At 34.4% G+C, this 23,462-nt stretch overlaps 1 protein-coding gene and 1 pseudogene across 12 annotated transcripts in view; one reads left to right on the forward strand and one right to left on the reverse strand.

Moving 5' to 3' along the window:
• Positions 1 to 23,462, reverse strand: part of Klf12 (KLF transcription factor 12) — a 663,664-nt gene that overhangs the window by 412,108 nt on the left and 228,094 nt on the right. The window lies entirely within an intron of this gene.
• On the forward strand, positions 19,737 to 22,675 carry LOC101718539 (PEST proteolytic signal-containing nuclear protein pseudogene; annotated as a pseudogene). Its single transcript, XR_015443730.1, has one exon. The product of XR_015443730.1 is annotated as a PEST proteolytic signal-containing nuclear protein pseudogene (transcript).

Raw genomic sequence — 23,462 nt, forward strand, 5'->3', positions numbered from 1 at the left:
ATTTTCCTTTTAAGAAACTAAATATATTACAGATATTTAACACTCACTATGGATCATAAAATAGCTCCAAGTTATTTTATGTTACTCATCATCATGAATAGATTATTATGTTCTCTTCAATAGTAATAATAATGTATTCATGTCTGTACCATTCTGGTTTTCTTAGACTCTTTGGATCAACTTTTTAAATAGTTATCAAATCAGAAGGCCACTGCATTCCTATTTCAATTGCTGCAACTCTTTTAGAAACTCTGAATAATGTTCGCTCACATACTGTCTTACTTCTAGAAGCTGAGCAAAATCAAGCACAAAAAACAAAAGTTAAGATATTTACATCAAGTTTTAGACAGTAAATCCTAGTCACACATTATGCGATAGAATTTCCAATAAAATCCAAAGTACCAAAAATACATATGGTAAATTGCATGCATATAAATTTCTAGAAATTTGTAGCTAAAAATAAAGTCTAAATGCTTTGAAATTAACGATTAGAAAATGCAATAGCAAATAAAAAAAAAAAAGTTTGAGGAGGAGGATCAAGCCTACCCTGTGCATCTTAGAGACTTGATGAAACCAGTCTCAAAATTTTAAAAAGGCTGAGGATATGGATTAATACAAAGGCCCTGGGTTCAATCCCTACTACAAAGAAATAAAGAAAAGAAATACAAGAAAGAAGAAAGGGGAGGAAGGAGAAAGGCAGAGTGAGAAACAGAAGATGGATGAGTTGGGCTCAGTGCTAGAGCGTTTGCATAGCATGCAGAAGGGCACAGGACCTGGTTTCAATTACTAATATCGCAAAATGAGCAAGATAAAACAGAAAACTCATTATATGACTATTTTTTCAAATAACAAACTATAAATTAATTTCTTTTTAAAGATATAAAAATATAAAAATCACGAAACTAAGAATTACTTTTAACCATGAAATAAAAATTTTAAACATATGCTGTTTTTAAATTTCTGCTACTAAACTTGAAAATACCCAAAGAATTCTGAAAGGTAATTTTAAATAGTAAGATTGATTTTTTAAAAAACAAGAAAAGTGACTGAGTCAATCACTACAAAACTGATTTGGTGGAGTGCAGGGGGGGAAGCAAGTAAATATTTATTTAAAAATTCAAATGTTAAACATTAAATTTTGCAACATTTAAAAAACAATGTATTTTACAATAATTTTCAAGAGAACAGACCATTCCAATGCTACAAGAACTAGTGCATGGCACAGAGAAAGACAGAAAAGCTTCTAATCTGTTATTTGAAAGCCACACACCACGAGGCCAAAGCATCACAATTTCAAAGAGGAAAATCCTAACATAAGGTGTTCGAATGCATTTGATAAAATTTTAAATGTATTCTTGTTCAAAATTCTCAGTAAAAACATAGAAATAAAAATAAGTTATTTGCTCATAACATGTCAATCCAAGTGAATGGAGCTTTCCTATGTAACATACCAACAAAGACCACTTAGAAAATACAAAGACCAGAGGGGACTGTATCTTAGCCAACTTTCCCACTGCTGGGTTGCTGGGACGAAACACCTGACACTCACAATTTAAAGGAGAAAAGGCTTGATTTGGCTCACTCTTTTAGAGGATGCAGTACAAAGTCAGCCAGCTCCAAAGCAGGAACATCATGGCGGAAGGGTGTGGCAAAGCAAAGCTGCTTAGTTCATGGTCTGCCTGGAGCAGAGCAGAGGGGAACAGTGCCAGGGAGGAAGGGGTGAAGGACCAGACAGCTATCCAAGGTCCCGCCTCCAGTACCCACCCAGGCACACCCACCAGTGTACTCCACCAACCCCACAGGCAATGCCAAAGCCAATCAGGTTAAAATGCCACCCTAATTGCCACAGGGACAATAGTAATTATAAATATAAAATATTAGAGCTGATCTAAAACTGAATTTTACTAAAAACAAAAGGTCTGAATAAACTGGAAATACATACCATGTTTCCACAGAAACAAAATAATTACAAATATCAAATGGAAGAATTAAGTAACAATAATAGTGGGTACATTTCTGAAAAAGAATAATGAAAGAAATCTGAACTAAATTATTAAAATGTCTTCAGAATATTAATTTCAGTGATGCAGGACTAAAGAAGGTAGTAATTGTTTTAAGATCTTTGAACTTTTCAAGAGAAATTGGAAATCTACATTTTTTTTAAGTGAAATATCCCATGTTTCTCTATAGACTGAAATCTTTGAAAATGTTAGGTGTTTCCAAAGAAAGCCTTTTGTGGGCTAAACTGGCCAGAGTGGACCTCGCCCTATACACACCCAGTGTTTCCTGCCTCACCCCTAGCTCCAGTTGCTTCCTGAGTGTGGACAGCCCTTTCCTCTCCCTCCACCCGCTCTTGTGCAAACCACCCATCCAGGTGTGGCTCTCCAAGCATTCCCTCTAAAAAGCACTCTCAGAACCCCTGGGAGGGATTATCACTGCTCTCCCTCTACTGTGACAATTACTGTTCTTGTCATTGACTTTAGAAGGAGGTAATCCAAGTCTTCTGGTCTCTGCCTCTGGCTTGAAAAGTAAGGATGGCATCTAACAATAATACTAGCCTACTATCTACTGGCCAAACCCCAAGCCAAGCACTGAAATGATGCTTTGTACACAGCTTCTGTAACCTTCTCAACAAACACAAAATAGATATTATCTCCACTTTACACTCAATGTCATGCTCAGAGAGGTAAATAACTAAATAGATCCTGGGAAAAAACTAGATTTAAATTATTTTTTAATCAATCACACCACAGTTGACGGTCTCAATTTAAATAAAATGCCCTCGGGACCTTATCTGAGAAGAGAAACAAGACGAAAACAAGAGCGAGCGTTAAGAGTAGAGACTAGAGTTTAGAACCTACAAAGAGGTTATAAGTAGCACATGAAGCACAAGAAGACACTAAGTAAAAACTATTCTAATTCTGTATTTGAGGCTGATTTTACTAATGTAATTGATACCCAAAATTACCTTTTGCTTTAGCAAATTGAGTCACTTGAACTTGACACACTTAGCAGGAAAAAGAAGAACAGATGGGAACTATACTGTCATAAAAAGTTTGAATTGTAATACATCTTTTAAAAATATGCTTAATATTCTTATTTTAACTTAGATATAAAGGCTTTTCTGATAGCTACTTTATATCTGTTTTGTTGGAAATAAATCATCCTATAAAGTCTTTTTTAAAAACTTAAATAAATCACCTCTAATCTATCTATACCAATTTACCCTAAATGAATTTAAAGTAATTTTAATGTAACTTGCCGACAATTTCTAAAGCTACCAGCTCTTTAAGATGTTTCAGGGCCTGAGACTGAAGAGAAGACAATCTAATAATAAAGTTCCTTCAGATTATCTAAAGCATCCAATTAATCATTCACCCTAAATAGAACACAATTTTGAAGGATCTTTAAAAATTTAACGAAACATTGCACATAGGGAAACATTTGTGCCAATGAAGGGCAGTCTGTTCAGAGTGCTATTAGTTACCTCACTAGCAATGTATTGCTGCAGAGGTTAGAGGAAAAAGTCCAGGTGTTTAGCTTCTGTGCTTCTTTTTAGAACCCTGGAAAGTTTTTACAGGTTCACTTACAAAGAAAGAGAAAATGAAGAAAACATTTTTAAACATTTTTCTAGCTAACCCTAACCTGTATTCGATGTTTACGGTTTAGAAAGCCATAAATTGCAACTGCACATCCTGTGGGCTCAGATTTTAAATTATTTGTATTTGATACCTGTTCTTTGTAACAGAGACACTTGACTACCCTGTAGTAATAAAGCAAGAGCCCTAACTTACCACATTATTGCAGATGTTGGTCAGCCAACTTTGCCCTGTGAGCCAAATACAGTCTATGACCTCCTTCTCTAAGGCATACCCTTTGGGAATAATAGTTTTTACATTTTTAAATAAAATTTCAAAACAAAACAATAAGAGAACAACAGTTAAATATAATTTGTGTCATTATCTTCAAAATAGTTACTCAGAGTATAAGACATAAACCAAAAAGGTTATTACAAAGAAACAAACAAACATGAATAACATTAAAGGGGTCTTAAAAACACTTCTGTGTATGCACGCAGGTGCAGATCTGTACATATGGAGGGCCATTCCTCAGTATCTGTAAGTTTCTCATGGCCAAATTCAACCAACCATGCACCAAAAAAATATTTTAAAAATACTAGAGTCTATTTCACATAATAGATAATGTGAAATAGGAAAAGGGGCAAAGGGGAAGGGGAAGTGGGAGGAGTAAGGGAAAGGAAAGAGGGAAATGGAATTAACCTGGGAAAATGAAAAAAATGGAAACAAAGTCTTTGTAAGTAGGGAGGGATGGAAGGGTTGAAAGGAGGGCAGGGGAAGGGGCATAAAATAAAAATCAAGATACATCATGTAAAGGTACAAATCTCCAATGATGAATGTCATTATACTGTATACCTAAAATGTACCAATAAATTTTTTTAATATTAAAAAATTTAAAAATTTTAAAAATACTAGAGTCTGAATTAAACATGTATAGACCTTTTTTCTTGTCATCATTCCCCAACTACTCTAGTACAACAGCTATTTACACAGTATTTACATTGTATTATTGTAAGTAGTCTAGAGATATAAAATATATAAGTACTTTAAATCAGTACTAAATAAGTACTATTTAAAGTATATAAGCACAGCTATTTTGCAAATGCCACACTATTTTATATAAGAACTTGAGAATCAGTGGATTTTGGTACCCAGAAGGTCCTCGAACCAAACTCCCAGAGGTTAGGGGACAAGTATTACAATATATATGTATGTGCAGAGAACTCACGTGGCTGGCAAAGCCTACAATCTTACTGTCTGGCCCTAATGCAAAAGCTTACTGACTTGGTCACAGAGTACGAAGTTCTTTATCACTGTGGTCTCATGTGTAAGCCACTGAATTCATACTACTCCTATTCCCTAAGCTGCCAAAGTGAGTGAGTCGGGAGAATAAATGATGAAGTACGGATAGCGAGTGGTATTTGAAATTTCTAGAATATTTACTGCAGAGACAGGCTACTAGGGTATGAGACAGAGCAGCTTCCAGTTGACAATGCAGTGTCAAGACATATCTCTGATCTCAATACTTGAAAATACTTTCAAAACTTTCAGGCCGGGGATTTAGCTCAGTGGTTCCACCGCCTGCCTCGCAAGCACAAGGGCCTGAGTTTGATCCCTGGTACCAAAAAAAACCCCAAAACTTTCAAAAGTTCTAGAGGTTACACCGCTCATTTTCCAGAACTTTCCAGGAACAGAACATGCCATTTCACACACGCTTCCCCCTGCATCTAGTCCTCCATCCCCTTCCTCAACCCCACAATTCAAATGTTTCTTCCTCAGTGACTCCTCCAAATCAACAAAGGTCCTTGTATCTTTCAATGTTTGCAGAATATTCTATACAAACACACAATTTATTGTAATGCTTTATTGTAGGATTTTTTTGCTTTTTGCTTAATTTTAAGAAACAGAATTGTTGTATCAAGGACCTTGTCTTGCTCAACTCCATACCTATAGCACTTAGCATAATGCCTTCCCAGCTGTGTTTATTAGTTTGGTATGGCTGCTCTAACAAATTATGACAAATTTAGTGGCCAGTAATAGAGGTTATTCTCCAACAGTTATGGAGAAGGTGACTGCAAAGCCAAACTTCCTCTGAAGCCTCTAAAGGACAATCCCTTCCTTGTCCCTTCCACCAACTGGCAGCCACTGGCACTCCTTGGCACTCCTTGGCTTGTAGCTACATCACTCCAACCTCTGCTTCCTTTTCACATCATCTTTCTTTCTGATTCCTGTAAGGTCATTTGTCATTAAAATTTTCCTGGACTGGACAATCCAAAGTGTTCTGATCTTAAGATCTTTACATCAGTAAAGATCCTTTACCCAAGTAAGGGCACATTCACATGTTCTATGGATTCAGACAGGAACATATTTTTTTGATAGGTACCATTCAACTCACTATTGTATTTAGTTAATATATTTCTTGTCTTAGATGCAAATGAAATACAAAAACCTCAATAGGAGGAAAAGTTTTAAAATCTTTATTTCCTTCCCTTCTCTGCCAAATGATCTGCTTGAAAAGGAACCACTGATGGATAACATGAAATCTTCAACAGCATTTTCTTGCTGAGCTGTAAGAATTACTCTACACAATGTCCTCGAACAGATCAATGGAGACTATTTTTCTGGTCCTAGGAAAAATAGTCCAGAGTTCTATATTCTTCATCACAAAGCAACACTCTTGATCACACAGTAATTTTGCAAAGACCTGCTTTGAGTGAAGTTTCAATTTCTTTAAATTCTTTATACATGGTCATGAATGTTTTATAGCATGTGTAGTTTTACTTGAGTGACAGAAAGTCAAACTATTAAGAACTCATTCTTATAAGAAACCTAACCAAGTATTAAAACCATAGTTCTCAAGATCTTAGGCTCTCAATCGAGACACAATCCCCTGCATATTATAAATACTCAATGAGAATTAGTTGATTTCCAAGGCTGTGACTGTTCCCAGCACACAGTTTAAAATGTCATAGGACTTTTCAGAAAATATTTTAATCAGACTGCTGTGCTCTTCAAATGTGAGAAATAAAAGATAGCAATTTCAAAACTTCTTTAAACTGTAATTAGGGCTGAAATAATCTTTCCGTTCAAGGTTTGCATTAACTGAAGAGATGAAAGAACTAATATAAAAATATCTAGCAAGTTATAAAATAGTGCTAGTAGTACAACATAACCATAGGTTCAAATTCCTATTATAAGCCAAGTGTGGTGGTGCATGTCTGTACTCCCAGCACTCTGGGAGGATGAGGCAGGAGGATTACAAACCCGAGCCCTGCCTGGGAAACTTAGCAACTGGGAATTTAGCAAGACTGAGAATTTAGTTTTATGAGAAGGTCCTGAGTTCAATCCCCAAAACCACAAATAAATAAATAATTACTCTCATAGCATCTCTAGTACTCTACCATACCAAATCACCAAGATAGTAAAAACTTACAAAGAAATGCATGTAAGAAAAATTATAATGACTTCAACTTAAGACATAGTGAAAAATCTATTTTCTCTACTGATACACAGCATACTAGATTATGAAATCCCAAGTAATTAAAGTTCTCCATTTCAAAAAATTATTGATATTTCATTCACTTATTGGTTTACTATGAAACAACAGTTACAGGAATTAATTTTGACCAACTATGATTCACAGTGAAAACAACACTTACTAAGTAACAAAAATACCTGGCACCCAGATCTTGTTTTCTAAATATCATTCTCCAATAAAATGAATTTAAAAACCCTTGGAGAAATGGCTGATTTAGCAGCTGGAACACATAAAATTTAAAATCAGCATGGAGAATCTTCTAACATCAGTCAGTGAGAAAGTGCTCAACAAAGAAAAGAATAGAGGGATGTCACAAGGACAAAAGAGTAAGCCTGAAAGAGCTCTTTTGCCAAAGTTGGGAAAATCTGAGTATGAAATAAACAACACAATATTAGATTATGAATCCATAACTGATAATCATGGATTATGAATTCACATAATTCATGTGTCCATGCTAATGTAAATTTTAAATAAATAAGAGAAAAGAGCTACAGAATTCTAAACATTATGCAAACTATGATCAACAGATATGATGAATTTTTTAAAATTATTACAATGAATGACACATTCCCACTAATCCCTCTCAAAATCCTCCACCTCACTTCAAATACACTTTCCCTTCATCCTTATCATTTTCTGGAACAGTTCTAGAGGTCCTCTTTCCCTTCATGAGTGTCTTTGCTTGGGCTGTTCTGGCTAACTCACTGCCCTGGCTACCTCACTGCCCTGAGTTGATTCAAAACATTTATTTTTCATGGTTGTTTTGACTTTGGGAAAAAGCTAGAAATCATACAGTGCCAGATCCAGAGGGACGCAAACACATAGTAAAATTTTTGTAAGCTTGCTTTTCTGTTGGATGGCATGTAGCAGAAACATCTACCATGTTTCTGATTTCACCTTATAGACACTCATGAAAGAAACCTAAAACTGCTTCTGAAACTAGTAAGAACAATGAGATAAGTGTTTTCAAAGGAGGGAGTACTATGAGGAAGATACTGAATGGCAATGTGTCTTTTATGCTAATAAATTTTTCTTAATTTAAATATGCACCATATATCTTGATCATACATTGCATGTAGTTACTTTCACCCTCAACTACCACCATAGCAGTGGGTAAAAGTTAGCAACTCATTTCTAAAGAATACAGTATGGGGAGGGGGGGAAGCAATTTTGCAGTGGAGAAATGGCAAAAACAACTTTAAGTGAATATGTAAAGTTAAGTTCATAAATGGTATCTTGTGGATATCACGTTACAACACAGTGATTACACTCTTGATGTGATACACTGAGAAGGGCACTTGATCTCACTTTTTTTCTAAAACCCCATAATCCAAACTAATCACAAGAAAAACATCAGACAAACTAAAATAAAAGGAATATCCTATAAAAATGACTAGTACTCCTCAAAACTGTTAAGATCATAGAAAAGACAAAATATGAAACTCTCAGAAAACAGAAGAAAACAGGGACACAGGATAATTCAATTCAATGTACTACCCGATTTGTCTCTGAATAAGAAATAAGACATTAATAAAAACTGGTGAAATCCAGTAAAAGATTCAAAAACATTTAAAAGATCTATGGTTCAGCCTGCTTTCTTTAAATAAAAGTTTTTTTAACAAGTTCTATCATATGACCATTTGTGAATTTGATATATTATGGAACATACTATATAGTTAGTTCTATCAAATAAAATTCCTAAGTCTCTGAAGAAACAAATATCATACAGTATTGTCTATATGCACTTCACTTGAGCTGCAAAGGAAAGCTCAGTTTTTTTCTAAGTAAAAACCCTTAGGAATCCTGTGACTGTCTATCCAGGTGTTAACCCATTTCTTGGTTGATAAGAGGATGAAGGACAATGTGGAAGACAGCTCTGAAGGTGGGTAGAGTGCGGCAAAGAAGGAGAAATGCATTCTCAGGTGCCTTAAATTCATTAAATTACGGTAAATAAAGTTTCAAAATTGGATATAAAAATGGAAATAACTCCTTTTGATATACTGTCATCTCCAACTAGTTTACAAATCAACTTTCCCAATGACCTTAACTGTAAGAATTTGCAAACAGCTGCATGCATACATTTATAAACAAACACACATGCCACCCAAAGAAGAAAGTAAAATTACAAGTTTTTTAAAGGAAAGAAATGAAAAGATACAGTAATTGGAAAACAAATCCCGAAGACCAAACATGAATAAGAGGAAACTAAAAAATAAAAAGAAACAGATGAAATATAATGTACATATTTTAACTGCCTGCTCTCAATACAACTGCAGATTCAAAGGGTCATTAATAAATAAGGATTGATGAGAAATGTACATTTTTTTGTCATGCACTAGCAAAAACCCAAAATTCCCGAGATAATTTTTAAAAACAAAATATTTATACACGCAAATCGTTCAAAATAAAAAGCAAGCTATTACTATAACCATCAGAAATGCATTAATTATAATGAAAAATAACCCGACAGATTTATTTCTCTGGAGGTAGATTAGCTGGTTGGTTCAATTGTTCAAAAGGCCATGAAGAACACATTTCCATAAGACTTACTATGATGAGTTTCTTCTGAAACGCATGCTCATGCTTTCAATTCATGCTTTCAATTCATTCTTGCAAAGTAGATTCTACAGTTGCTAGGCATGGTGGCACACACCTGTAATCCCAGCACTTGGGAGGCTGAAGCAGGAGGATGATGGAGAGTTCGCGGCTAGCTTAGACAATATAGTGAGTTTAAGGCTAGTCTGAAGTACACAGTCTCAATAACCAAACCAAACAAAAAAGAGTCTATAGCCTCAAACAGTAAGTCGGCCATTTTTGAGTATCTGTCCCATTTTACCAAAAACAAATTCCAGCACACCTTAGTTTACACCTAACTACTTTATCCTAGTTGAAGAAGGATGAAACAGTATATATACAGCTTTCAGTATCACTGTGAAGAGAAGTGAAGGTTAGACTGCTGGAAAAGGAAGATTAGGGAATCAATTCACTGAGAATACAAAGGAAACATAATCACAATAGCAATCGGACTTGTACTATAAACAAGAGGTCTAGGAAGATGGTGATAGGTCTCTCTAGTGAACTGAGGAAAAAAAGAAACAGAACCCAGGCACTATTCACTCAACTTAGTGAGAAATATTTGAGTATATTTAAGGGTAAACAAGAATACATTGATAATTATATTAACACAGCCCTTCTATTGAAAATACTGAATCATCCTAGCCAAATAACAAATGAATCAGAGCAGTGCTGAAAACTCCAGCTAAGAATATAGGAAAAAATGAAAAAGTAATGGGAAATAAGCCATTATGTAAATAATCATACCAAAAATGAATGACCTGAGTATATGCAGAATAATCACTAAGAAGGACCTGCAAAAGGATTTCTGAGAAAAAAACGTAGGAAAAATTTCAGCAAAAATGAGCAGATAAAAGCAAGAGAACAGTGGAGCAAAGTGCACCAAAGCTCCCATCAGGTGGGAGAGGTAAGGAAGGAATTTAGAGTTCTCACTGTGTTGAATTGCTTTCAAGTAAAGAGAAATGTACCTCTAAATATAAGTAGTGCATATACTCTGTGGTGCAAGATACATATACCAAGGGCATCCCAACTAAGAGGGGCCATTCACACTGCAGACATCAAAAATGTGTGCATCTGTCACTAAAATGTTCGCTGGTGGCAGTACAGTACAAGTTTTTTCACACAGGTGGCTTAAGGAAAGGAAACATAGACATCATTATAGTATGAGCTGGTGATGGCTATAAAAGTAAAGCTAGAGAAAGAAAAGTGACCGCTATCATGCAGCATAGCCCAGCATATATTCCAAACTGATAGAGGTCAAGTAGGAAAGAACAGGAAATACACACCAATTTGAAAAAATAAGCAGTAGAAAAGTTTAAAAAATAACTAATTCCAAAATCTTAAGAAAATCAATCACAGATATAATTATACTAAATGTGATTACTAAAAAGCAGAGATTAAAAGGAAAATCCAGACAAAGAAAAAGAAAAAAATTACTCTATAGCAAAAAACAAACAAATCTAAATAAGAAGAAAAGTAACTGCCTGAATAAAACCTTAAAAAGAAAAAAGATGAAGAAAATGAAGATCCAGGCATGGTAGTACACGCCTGTAATCCTAGCACTCTGGGAGGTTGAAAAGAATCATAAATTTGAGCCCAGCCTGGGCAATTAAGTACACCTTGGTGAAAACTTATCTCAAAATTAGATAAAAAAATGGTTTAGGATATAAAGAAGGCCCTGAGTTCAATCCCCAGTACCGCCCCCAAAAAAGAAAGAAAAAAATCAATCTGGGATGAATTATGAATTGAATGCATCTAGTAGAAAAAATAAACAATTTAATAAAGTAAACAATTTAATAATCTTTAGGAAGCTAATGTATTGAGCAATATAGAGGTAAATACACAGAGCAAGTGCTATGAAAAAACTGAATGAGGTAATACTATAAAATGTTTAGGAAAAAGCAGAACAAAGACACCAAAAGGATAGACCAAAAAAAAATTGGACTATATCAAAATTAAAGACTTTTGTTCATCAAAGGACACTATTAACAAAGTAGAAAGGTAACCCCCACAGAATAGGAGTAAACATCAAAAAATTACACAACTGACAAGGTGCTAATATCTAGATCACTGGTGGTGGACCTATGCCATGCATGCGGCAGTAGGTTGTACTGCCCAAAGCTCTAAAAGCCATCACTGATCTATGTAAAGAATGACTACAATTCAACAACTCTAAAAATGCACCAAAGATTTAAACAAAAATTGTTCTAAAGAAGACACTCAACTGGCCAACAGGGAGATCTGTTGCGCTGCAACATGAATATACTTTAACATCACTGAACTATACACCTAAAAATAGCTACAATGGTTAATTCTAAGTTACTTACACTTCACCGCAATTTTTAAAAATAAATTTTAAAATGCAACAGAAGATAAAAATTTGATTAAAATGCATTCAATATGGGTGTGGTGGTGCATGACTATAATCCCAGAACTGTGGGATGCTGAGGCAGGAGGATCACAAATTCCAGCAGAATCTGAGCAACTTAGCAAGATGGTGTCTCAAAATAAAAACAAAAGGGCCAGAGATGTAGCTTAGTATGAAGATCCTGGGTTCAATCTCAAATACATCAAAAACAAACAGTTAAAATGTAGAGCTCAGCATACCAATTCAGCGAATAAACCAAAAATAACTAGAACATAGAAGGATTTAAAGCAAATCAATACTCAGTAGATTAAAATGGAACATCATATTCCTCAAAAGACAAGATGCCTCTGATCAAATCTCTACAGAACATTTATAAAATTAACTATTGCTTAGCCACAAAGATTATTACAATAGTTTAAAAATCAGAATTTTTTACAGGTTCCAATTTCTAAATATAAATATATAATACAGGGCAAAGAACTTGTCAGAATAGTATTTATAACTTTAATGTCTTCATGGTTAGGTTTTTTAAAAACTAAAAGAAAAGAGGAAAGCACAGAATTAAAACTGTAAGTCATAACTGAAATTTTAACTGAAAGTCATGCAAGAAAACAAGGAAAGAACAGAGCAAAACTAGTGAAAAATCCAACATTTTTTTTAACTACAATGACAAAAAGATAGTAAACTAGCTTGTGGAACATTTAAAGAAAAAAGAAAAGTAAAAAATAATATGAAATACAAGACAAAAGTTATATATGTTTATAATATAATTATAAATTAGAGAATATAATATGCTATCCTGATGCAAAAAATTAAAAATCAATAGCCTAAAGCAAATAAGCAATTTTCTAATTAAAGCTTGGTACAAAAAGGAGTAAAAAACTTTAATGGATAATACACAGAACAGGCTACAAAAATAATAACAATAATTAGCTAAATATCTACATATAATTCAATACTGCCTCTAAGGAAGTGAAAATTCCAGTGACAGCTCATGAAAAGGCACAAGTGCTTTTTCAACTCATTTATGTAACCACCAAAATATTTATTCAAAATTCTGGCATACCATCCAGAGAAATTAGATCAATTCCACTTTGGAATATAAGTATACATATTCTAAATATCATTCCAATTTTGCAAAGAGAAGTAAGCAATACAAAAATAATAAATAAAAAGCAAGATTTGTTTCACAATGCAAGGATAGTTTGATGTCAACAAATCCTTCAATATAATCATTTATAACTGTCAACTAAAGGAAAAACAATAGATTAATCACTAGATTTGAAAGCACTGATCAAAAAATTCAATGGTATTTTAAAATGAATGCATTTAACATAAGTAAGCATAGAAAGAAAATATTTATATGAGGATCCTACAAAATTACTGTTTTTAAGCCCAAACAGTTCGCTGAAGTCCAAGGAACCAGACGAACTGAATTCCAGCAGGTAACATTCCAGAAGGTAATCCCCATCACAGAGAAACAGGAGATTGTATTTGGCTAAGAAAATGGAAATGTGTCAGGTCATAAAAGTAGGTAAGAAACAGAAAGTAGAATAATAGTTGCCAAGGGCTCTCAGGTGGGGGACCAAGGCACTGGTATTCAACAGACATGGAATTTCAGTATTGTAGATGAAAAAGATCTAAAGATCTGTTTTACAACAATGTGGACGTAGTTAGTACTACCAAACTGTACACTAAAAATTGTTAAGAGAAAATTTGTTATATGGGTTTTTAACCACAATTAAATCTTTTTAACTTTAAAAACCCTGTTAAAAAAAAAAACCCACCAAAATCTTAAGCTTTAAAGCCTGAATGTGGGCTAACCAAGCAACTCAGTATACCAGGAAGCCTGTTAGGAAAGTTCACAGCCATGTATGTGTTATTTGCACAACCCTCTTTCAGGTGCTGAGAAAAACAGATTAGAAAATAACAGGAGACCTTCCTTCTCCTTGGAAGTGCTGGCATGCACGGAGAGATCAACTACTACTTGGGCACAAGCATAAAAATTGGCGTCATCTCAAACTGTACTATCAAATGAAGCAAAGCTATATGCCACAGAGAAGGGGACAGTAAATACTCCTGATTCATCCAAGCAAAAGTAGTCTAACACTAGTCGAAGATAAAATGGTACCTGTCACTAAGAGAGAGTCAAAGGACCCCTCTTTCAACCCTTCTCCTCAGAGTATATTATAGAGACAAGGTAAAAATGAGACAGATTCCACCGGTCTCTGAACACTAGGTAAAATACATTGCTCTTGGGTCAAGGCAGGTAACATTCAGGCTCAGAATCTTGCAGTGACATGAAAAGAGTTTGGCCAAAATGATGGAAGGATCAGAAATACACTTGCTCAAAAGCCTGCACTTAACAAGGCAGCTTGGTTAACCACAGGAAGAAATGGCAGGAATGCTGACAAGTCACAGCCCAGACTTGGGTAAAAAGGATCTGCCAAAGACTTCAATTGGTGTATGAGAACTGAGAAATGCCCCCAATCATAAACACAGACACACAGACAGAGACACACACACACACACACACACACACACACACACACACACACATTCAACCCTGTCCTATGGAGGAGATAAAACCACAGAGAGGCCTCTTGCGTCCCTGGAGATCAGGGCTGGCTGAAAGTTGTGGACATAACAGGAAGACTGAAAAGAAAACTCTGTGGCAGACTTGATCACTAATAACAATTCAACAGCAAACTCAACAAATCTAGTAATCACCAACTGACTAATTTTACCCCTCCACAAACACACCTTGAAGAATCAAAGACATGTCCATTTCCTAGCATAGTAATTACTCTTCTCGGTCTCTCCTGTTTTTATACATGCTTATGAAAAACTACAAGACACAAAAATTAAGCAAAAAAACTTACCCACTGTCAAGAGATAAAGCTGTCGATACAATTAGACCCCAAAGTAGCAAAGAATGTTGAAACTATCAAAGAGATATTTTATGATAACTGTGATTAAAATGTAAAACTATCAAAAGGAAAAAAGTGGATAATATGCATAACCAGAAATTTAGCAAGTTGTAAGTGGTAAAAAAATTTTAGAAGTCATGTGAGAGGGCCAGGGATTTAGCTCAGTGGTTTTGCCGCCTGCTGCACAAGTGCAAGGACCGGAGTTCGATCCCCAATACCAAAAAAAAAAAAAAATAGAAGTCATACGAGGGACTAAATGGCAGGGCTTTTGCCTTGAATTCCCATGGGTGTGGGCTCAATCCCCAGCATCCAAAAAGAAATTTTAAAAGTCATATGAAACTACTAGATGAGTAATGATGTTAAAGATGGAGAATTACTTAACTGGGCTTACAAAGAGATACAATATAAGAATTAGTAAACCTGAAGATAAATCAACAAATTACTCAGACTAAAAATTGAATACACAAAGGAAGGGTGCAGAGGATCCAAGATCTGTGCAACAATATTGAATACTCTATTTGTCAATACAGACCAGAAGCAAACACAGAGAAAGAGTGGGAATAGGAAATGTTTGGAAGTACTGTACAGTACATAATAATTTATGAAAAATTAGGAAGGACATTAAGTTAGAGAAAGCACCCTAGAAAAAAATAATATAACCAAAGCTGGTTATTTCAAAATACTGATAAAACATAAATCTCTAGCCAGACTGGACTGAAAAAGTAACAAGCAATCACTATCAGGAATTTTTAAAAGGAGTAATATCAATCCCCATCCTATAAACATTAAAAGAAAAATAAGAAAATGAAAACACACACCAATAAGTTCTACAAACTAGATAAAAATGTTAAATTCATTCAAAAATACAAACAAGGTTCACTTAAGAAAAAACAATCAGAATCCATCCTGCAAATCAAAGAAAAGCCTCCAAACCCAGATGGATTCTCCGGTGAATTCTTCCACAGTTTTTTTGGAGGAGAGGGGGTTGAAACCAGGGCCTTGGCACTGAGCTACAGTCCCATACCATTTTTATTTATTTTGAGAAAAGGTCTTGCTTAATCACTAAGTTCCCCAGCTCAAACTTGGAAACCTCCTGCCTCAGCCTCCTAATGTGCTGGGATTACAGGTTTGCACCACCATGCCCAACTTCTTGCACACTTTTAAGGAAGAAATATGAACCAATTCTACACAAAGTAATCCAGAAAACAGAGAATGTGAAACTCTCAAAATCAATTTATGAAGCTGGGAATTCCCTGAAACCAAACTCAGACAAAGACATTAAGGTGGGGGGGGGGGGGGAACACCTACCAAACCTTCACAAAATAAAATCCAGCTACAAATAATATCAGGATCAAGTAAACCTTGTATAAGCAAATCTAAGTCTGATATAACATTCAAAAATCAATTAATGTAATTCTATACAAGCAGACTAAAACAAAAAAACCATATTATCTCAATAAAGTGGCCAAAAACCTGTAAAATATTTAAAAATAAACTCAACTGAAGAGAAAATGACCATTACAAATAAATATATATGTAAATATTCTTAAAAGATAAAAAATAAGACATGAGCAACCGGAAAGCCAGCTAGGATAAAACAAGGCATTACAACTAACATTAAAATGTTAATTATCCCAAGATTGCAGGTAATTTATTGCAACCGCAAATAGAATCACAACAGGGCTTTATGTATTTTTCCCCAGGGGAGGTGGGAGGCTATATGCAGCCCTCATATATTAATTACATAATATATATAAGGTATAATACAACCCTTATATAGTAACATTACTTACACATCTGAGAATACCTAAGAAAATTATTTATTTTTTTTTAAATCTGGTACTATAGGCTATAAGAGAATGGCAAGTACAGCAAATGTATTTATATTCTCTGAAAAAAAGGAGATGGTACTTCAAAAATGATACAATGCTATGGCTATGTGCATATCTGAAAAAAATAAATATATCCCTTTCATACCATATTGAAGAAGTTCCAAGTGAATCAAAGACCAAAATGAAAAGAAAATTAAACAGGTGTAGATTGTATATCCATCTTATCAGTGGAGAATACCTTAAATCAGAGCACCATATGGAAAAACAATTGTTCACATAAAAATGTTAAAAGTCTACATCATACTGAGCAGGGGAAAACTGAAAGCATTTCCTCCGAAACCAGGAATGAGACAGGGTGCTCATTCTCACCACTCTTGTTCAATATACTACTCAAAATTCAGCTAGAGCAATCAAGCAAAAGAAAGAAAGGGGATACAAATAAGGGAAGAAGTAAAATTATCCCTGTTGGCAGGTTACATCGTTTTTTACATGGAAGACCCAAAAAACTCCACAAGAAGACTCTTACAGACAGTAAATTCAGAAGTGACAGGATACATAAACCAACACACAAAAATCAATAATGTTCCTCTACACCACTAATGAACCTAAGAAAGAAATCAAGAAAACAATTCCATTCACAATAGCTTCAAAAATAAATTAAATACCTAGGAATCACTCTAACTACTGAGGTAAAAGACTTCTACAATGAAAATTACAGAAAGAAACTGAAAAGGATATTAGAAAATGGAAAGACATCCCTCATTCTTCGATCAGAAGAACTTATATTGTGAAAATGGCATTATTACCAAAAGCAACTTACAGATTCAATGCAATGCCTATTAAAAAGATCAACAACATTCTTCACAGAACCAGAAAAAAAATTCTAAAATTCATATAAAATCATAAAAGATCTAGAAGAGCCAAAGAATTCCTGACTAAAAAGAGCAATGCTGAAGTCATCACAATATCAGATTGCAAGTTATACTACAAAGCTATAGTAATAAATACAACATGGCACTGACACAAAAATAGACATGTAACCCAACACAACTAAACAGAAAACACAGAAACAACCCCATGCACCTTCAACCACCTGATTTTTAACAAAATCATATGCTGGATAGGCAGGTCTTGTGGCTCACCCCTGTAATCCCAGCACTCTGCAAGGCTGAGAAAGGAGGATTGTGGAATCAATCCAAGCCTGGACAATTCAGCAATTCAGCAGCACTGCTTCAAAATTAAAAAATTTTAAAGGGCTGGGGATGTAAGTCAATGTGAAGGCTACCAGTACAATCCTCAGTACCTCAAAAAATATATATACACACACACACACACACACACACACACACACACACACACGCTCACACACTGGATGGAATAAAGCTTCTTTAATTGGTGCTAAGAAAACTGGATATCCACTTGAAGAAGCCTGAAACTAAATCCCTATCTCTCACCATGTACTGAAATCAAATCAAAATGGATCAATGACCTAGATATAAAACAAAAACTTTGAAAGTGCAGGAAAATAACATAGGGGTAAACACTTGAAGCTACAGGCACAGGCAAAGCCTTCCTGAGTAGGATTCTGTTACCACTGGAAATAATATCAAGAATCAACAAGTAGGATTGTACCAAATTAAAAATCTTCTGCACAGCAAAGGAAACAATCAACAGAATGAACAGACAACCTACAGGATGGAAAAAAAAATTGTAGCTATTTTTCTGATAACTAATATCTACAATATATAAATAACTCAAAAAATGGGCAAATGAACTGAATAGATACTTCTTGAAAGTACAGTAGTAGTATAAATATCCAGTAAGTATATGAAAAAATGTTAAACATCTTTAACTATTAGGGAAATGTGAACCAACACTACTTTGACATTGCATCTTACTGCAATCAAAATTGCTATCATCAAGAACACAAACAGTAAACACTGGTGAAGATGGTGAGCTACATGATTGGTGGGAATGTAAACTAGTACCACTATGGAAAGTATAAAGTATAAAGATCCCTCTGAAAACGAAAAGTAGAAATATCACTTGATCCAGCTATCTCTCTTCTGGGTATATTCCCAAAAGAATCAAAGACCATATGCTATAGTGATAATATGCATACCTATGTTTATAGTAACATGATTCACAGTAGCTAGGTTCTGGAAACAGGCTAGATGCTTGTCAATATATAAATGAATTAAAAAATTGATACATATATGAATATTATTCAGCCATGAGAGTAAAATCATGTCATTTGCCAGAAAACAGCCAGAACTAGTGACCATCATGCTAAGTGAAATAAACCAGTCAGAAAGAAACATTGCATGTTTTCTTTTATATGAAAAACCAATGAATGAATGAATGAACGAGAGATGCCAGGAAACTAGAAGGTAAACTTTGAGAGAAAAGGATTAGGGGGAAAGAGGAGAAAAGGGAGACAGGGGTAATGGGATTTTAAATGATCAAGATAGGTTAAGTGAACGTACCAAATTCTCAAAACAAACATCACCATTCTGTTTTACTAACATGAACTTTAACAACAACAAAAATATTGCTAAAGTTTAAAAAGTTAAAAATGAAAAAAATTAAATGCTTCATATCAAAGGTATCTGATGAACAATCAAGAGACCAAAAAAAATCAGTTTTAAAAAAAATGATTTGTAATGCAGCCACAAAACAACCACCACCAAATAGAAAAAAAAAAAAAAAAAGAATGGCCAAAGAAGATGTAAGTACAATTCTTAGAACAATCCAATTTGCCTACGAACATAGGAAAAGTTTCAGTCACTAGCAATCAGGAACTCAAGTAAAAATCAGATACCACTGTAGTATACAACTACCAGAATAGAAAAGTGTCAGCTATTGCTGGTGAAGTTTCCGGGCAAGGATACTTGTCTGCATTGCTGGTAAAAATGAACTGTTATCACCTTGAGAAGTAATGATGTGGGGAGGCCGAAGCCAGGAAAATGGCGGCCGGTAAAGGCGGGACAGGAGAAGCCTGAGAAGCCTAAGGGAGCCGGAGGCGCCAGAGGACCTGAAAAAGAAGCAGAAAAACCTGTGAAAACTAAGACTATTTCTTCCAGTAATGGAGGGGAAAGTTCCAGTCGCAGCGCTGAGAAGCGATAAGCTGAAGAAGAAGCTGCAGACCTCCCAACAAAGACGACAAAGATTTCCGAGTTTGGATTTGCCATAGGTAGTCAGACAACAAAGAAAGCACCAGCTATGTCCATCAAACTTCGATCAAATAAGCCTAAAGAAACTGTTCCAACTCTTGCTCCAAAAACCCTTTCAGTAGCAGCAGCTTTTAATGAAGATGAAGATACTGAACCAGAGGAAATGCCCCCAGAAGCAAAGATGAGGTTGAAGAATATTGGGAGGGATACACCAACATCAGCCGGACCAATCTCTTTCAATAAAAGAAAGCGTGGGTGTTCTGATAACCAGAAGCTATGGGAACGAAATATAAAATCTCATCTTGGAAATGTCCATGACCAAGACAATTAAATGATGTGTTCTGAATTGGGGTGTGGGGTGAGTGTAAAGTTAAAAGGAACACTTTCCTTTTTTAAAATGGTATAAGGCAATCTTTGGAGCTGCTTTTTATTTTTATTTTTCATTTTTTTTAAGATTGCGTGGTACACTAATAAATGAGAGTTTGAAATTAGAGGTAATTTGTTTTATATACAGATTTCAAGACATTTGCTAATTTTGTAGTTTCATGTGATTAGTTCCCAAAGGTTACAGATAATAAAGAAATCAGAAATGGTACCTTTTTAAGAATTGCATATTTTTTGAGACACAACTATTAGCACATTAAGAGGGAAGCAAAAAATAACTCTATTTAAAACTGTCAGCAGTTACTCCTAAATTAACTCCCTCGTTACCTAAACTGCCTTTCTGGCTCCCAGGAACAGCCTTATAAAGGGGGAATATTGTATTGAAAGGAAAATGTTGCTGGACTATTGACTGAAAGTAAATTTAGATAAAATTTAAATAGTTTTTTTCTTTATGGGCATTTTTTTTTGTTATCATATTATTAGGTATTGCATTGCTATCAATGGATACAGATGCTTAGCTCTTTTACTAAAAATAATTTTTTAAAAAAATTTCTATGTGAAGTATCGTATTTGAAATAGCCCATTTCACTTTAATGGTCTTTTCTACCTTCATTGGTCTTCAAAGAACAGCCATTTGCTACCAAAGTAAATCAGTATTTTGAATGTGCTTCTCTTGGTTTTTGTTTGTTTATTAGGTAATTCTTGTAAGCATTTCCACCAGAACTTGAGGAAAATCATAAGGAAGCTGTTTCTTTTAAAATAAAAACCACCACCAAAAATTTAAATGTACATACTGTTTAAGTATTTTTTATTTTTTTAAAGGTATAAACACACAAAAAATTTTAAATTGTAGAAGATGGAAGACAATAAGATGCATTTTCTGTAACTCTGTCTACACATTTACATTACTAAGTTGTTAAATCCAATTTGAATTGAACTCACTACAGAATTCCTTATTAGAACAATTATATGGTTTAAGTGTATACATACTGCCCAGTGGCCTGGGCTTATTGTAGGTACTGAAAATGAAAGAAAATGCATCTTCAAACACATTTTATAGAATTGTTCATCACATATACTGTTAGATTTGTGTACTGTAGGGTGTTTTGTATTTTTGTATTGTATACGGACTTTTTTAAAGTGACAGTTAAACACATCTTTGAAAGCACAGTCACAGACAAAAGAAAAATGATACAGTGATTTCCTTCAGAATTTCTACAATGTTAAATTTGGAGGCAGCTTCAGACTATTTTATTGGTGGTAGTTACTTGCTGATCTTTTTTAATAGTAACTTCAGAGAAGAAACCTGCACATATGCCTAATAAGTTGTTTTTTTACATTAAAGTTTAGATTAAGCCCCAAGTAAAACAATGGAAATATATACAGAACTATTAGTTCTTACATGATTTAATTATACCAAGATACATGAATTTAACTTTAACTTTACTTTTATGTAGGCAAACTGTTCATTTTTGTCCACTTTACTGTTAAAATAACATCCCTCTCCTACATACTCTTTTCTTGACCCAAATGAAATACTAATCTAAGGTTAAGATGAGGAGAGAAACGACTGAGATGTCTTTACTAAAATAACCAATAAATTTTGTCAAACTCAAAAAAAAAAAAGTAATGATGTGACATTTATGAAAATTAAATCACTTGTCTATTTGTCCCTCTCCCTGGGAATTTATTCCCTAGGTCTATCAGGATTTAGCTCTAAAGACATTACAACATTGACTTTAGTGGCAAGAACTAGAAACAAAGTACTCCCCCCCATCAATAAATGAATAAACAGACTAGAATATAATTGTTTCTCAGAATACTACACAACATTTTTAATGGATTACAGCTGTAGAAGCTCATAAAAGGATTTCCCTTAAGCAGTACTGATTGAAAATGAAAGAAAAAAATTTAATCTCACTTTTACAAAAAGTGAACAAGAAAACTTTGTCTTCCTAAAGTGGACATGGAGAAAAAAATAAAAGGATATATAATAGTTCTGATGATGTGGGTTACAGACAAATGGAATACTATTGTTACCTAGAGGAAGAAAGGGAGCCAAATAAAAGATACAAGAATTCACTAAAAAATAAGAACTTTAAAGTCTCTATCAAGTAATACACTTATAAGAAAGATACATGTGTAAATATTGCCCATGAAAGTTATTTTCTGCAAAACAAAGCTTATTGCCTTTGAGAAACTGAAGTTACAGAAGTAAAAATTAATTGACATTTAAATATCATAAGTAACTATCAATGAACTGGTTGATTAAATGAGATAATGCCTTTAAAGGGCATCACATACATTTAATGGCAATAAATGTTTAAAAATTTTTGAAAGAAAAAACTTGCAGAACAACGCTCAAATAAAGATTTTTCTCATAAGAGTAAAAGTACTTTTAAAAGACTAAAGCATAAATTTTAAAATATGTAGGGTATTTTTAAAGACACCTTGAAGAACTTCATGAAGAAAATAAACTGAACCAGAATACACTCTGGCCTTCCTTTGGGCTTAGCTATGATGCCTCTTTCCTTATCTGCCTACAGCCCATGTTTTATGGCCCTTCATATTCTTAGCACCTAGCACGAGCTCTGGCACATGGTGAGTTATGAGCCATTACAGAGTATGGATGTCTCCAACTACACAATCCCTTTCACAGCTGATTGGGCTGATCTCTTAGGATTGATACATATGGAGTTTTTAATCCCTTTTTAAAGAGCATTTTGGAATAAGGTAAAAATTCATCCAGTATAACTGAGCATTTCATATGAGATAGACAATAGAAGGTGACACCATTTTTGTACAATGCGGCCTTTCCAATTTTGACTTATTGACACTAAATAAAAGGAAGACAAGAGGAATGAGATGAAATGGAAGAAAACTTTTTTATGAGTACTGGCAATCAGGGTCCAGCTCTGACTTTGCCACTTTCTAGTCATTTTACCTTTTATCTTTAGTATCCTCATCAATAAAATGGGTAACACAGGTCCTACCCAACAGGACTATCATGATAAAATCATCCTGTAAACCACTAAGCAATATGTCTCAGTTCACAGTTCTCAAGTATTTTAAAGTGTTATAATTT

Source organism: Heterocephalus glaber, unplaced genomic scaffold, assembly GCF_053883595.1.
Source record: "Heterocephalus glaber isolate CG9 unplaced genomic scaffold, H.glaber_assembly_v1.0 deba00001577, whole genome shotgun sequence".
In the NCBI taxonomy this organism is placed as follows: Eukaryota; Metazoa; Chordata; class Mammalia; order Rodentia; family Bathyergidae; genus Heterocephalus; species Heterocephalus glaber.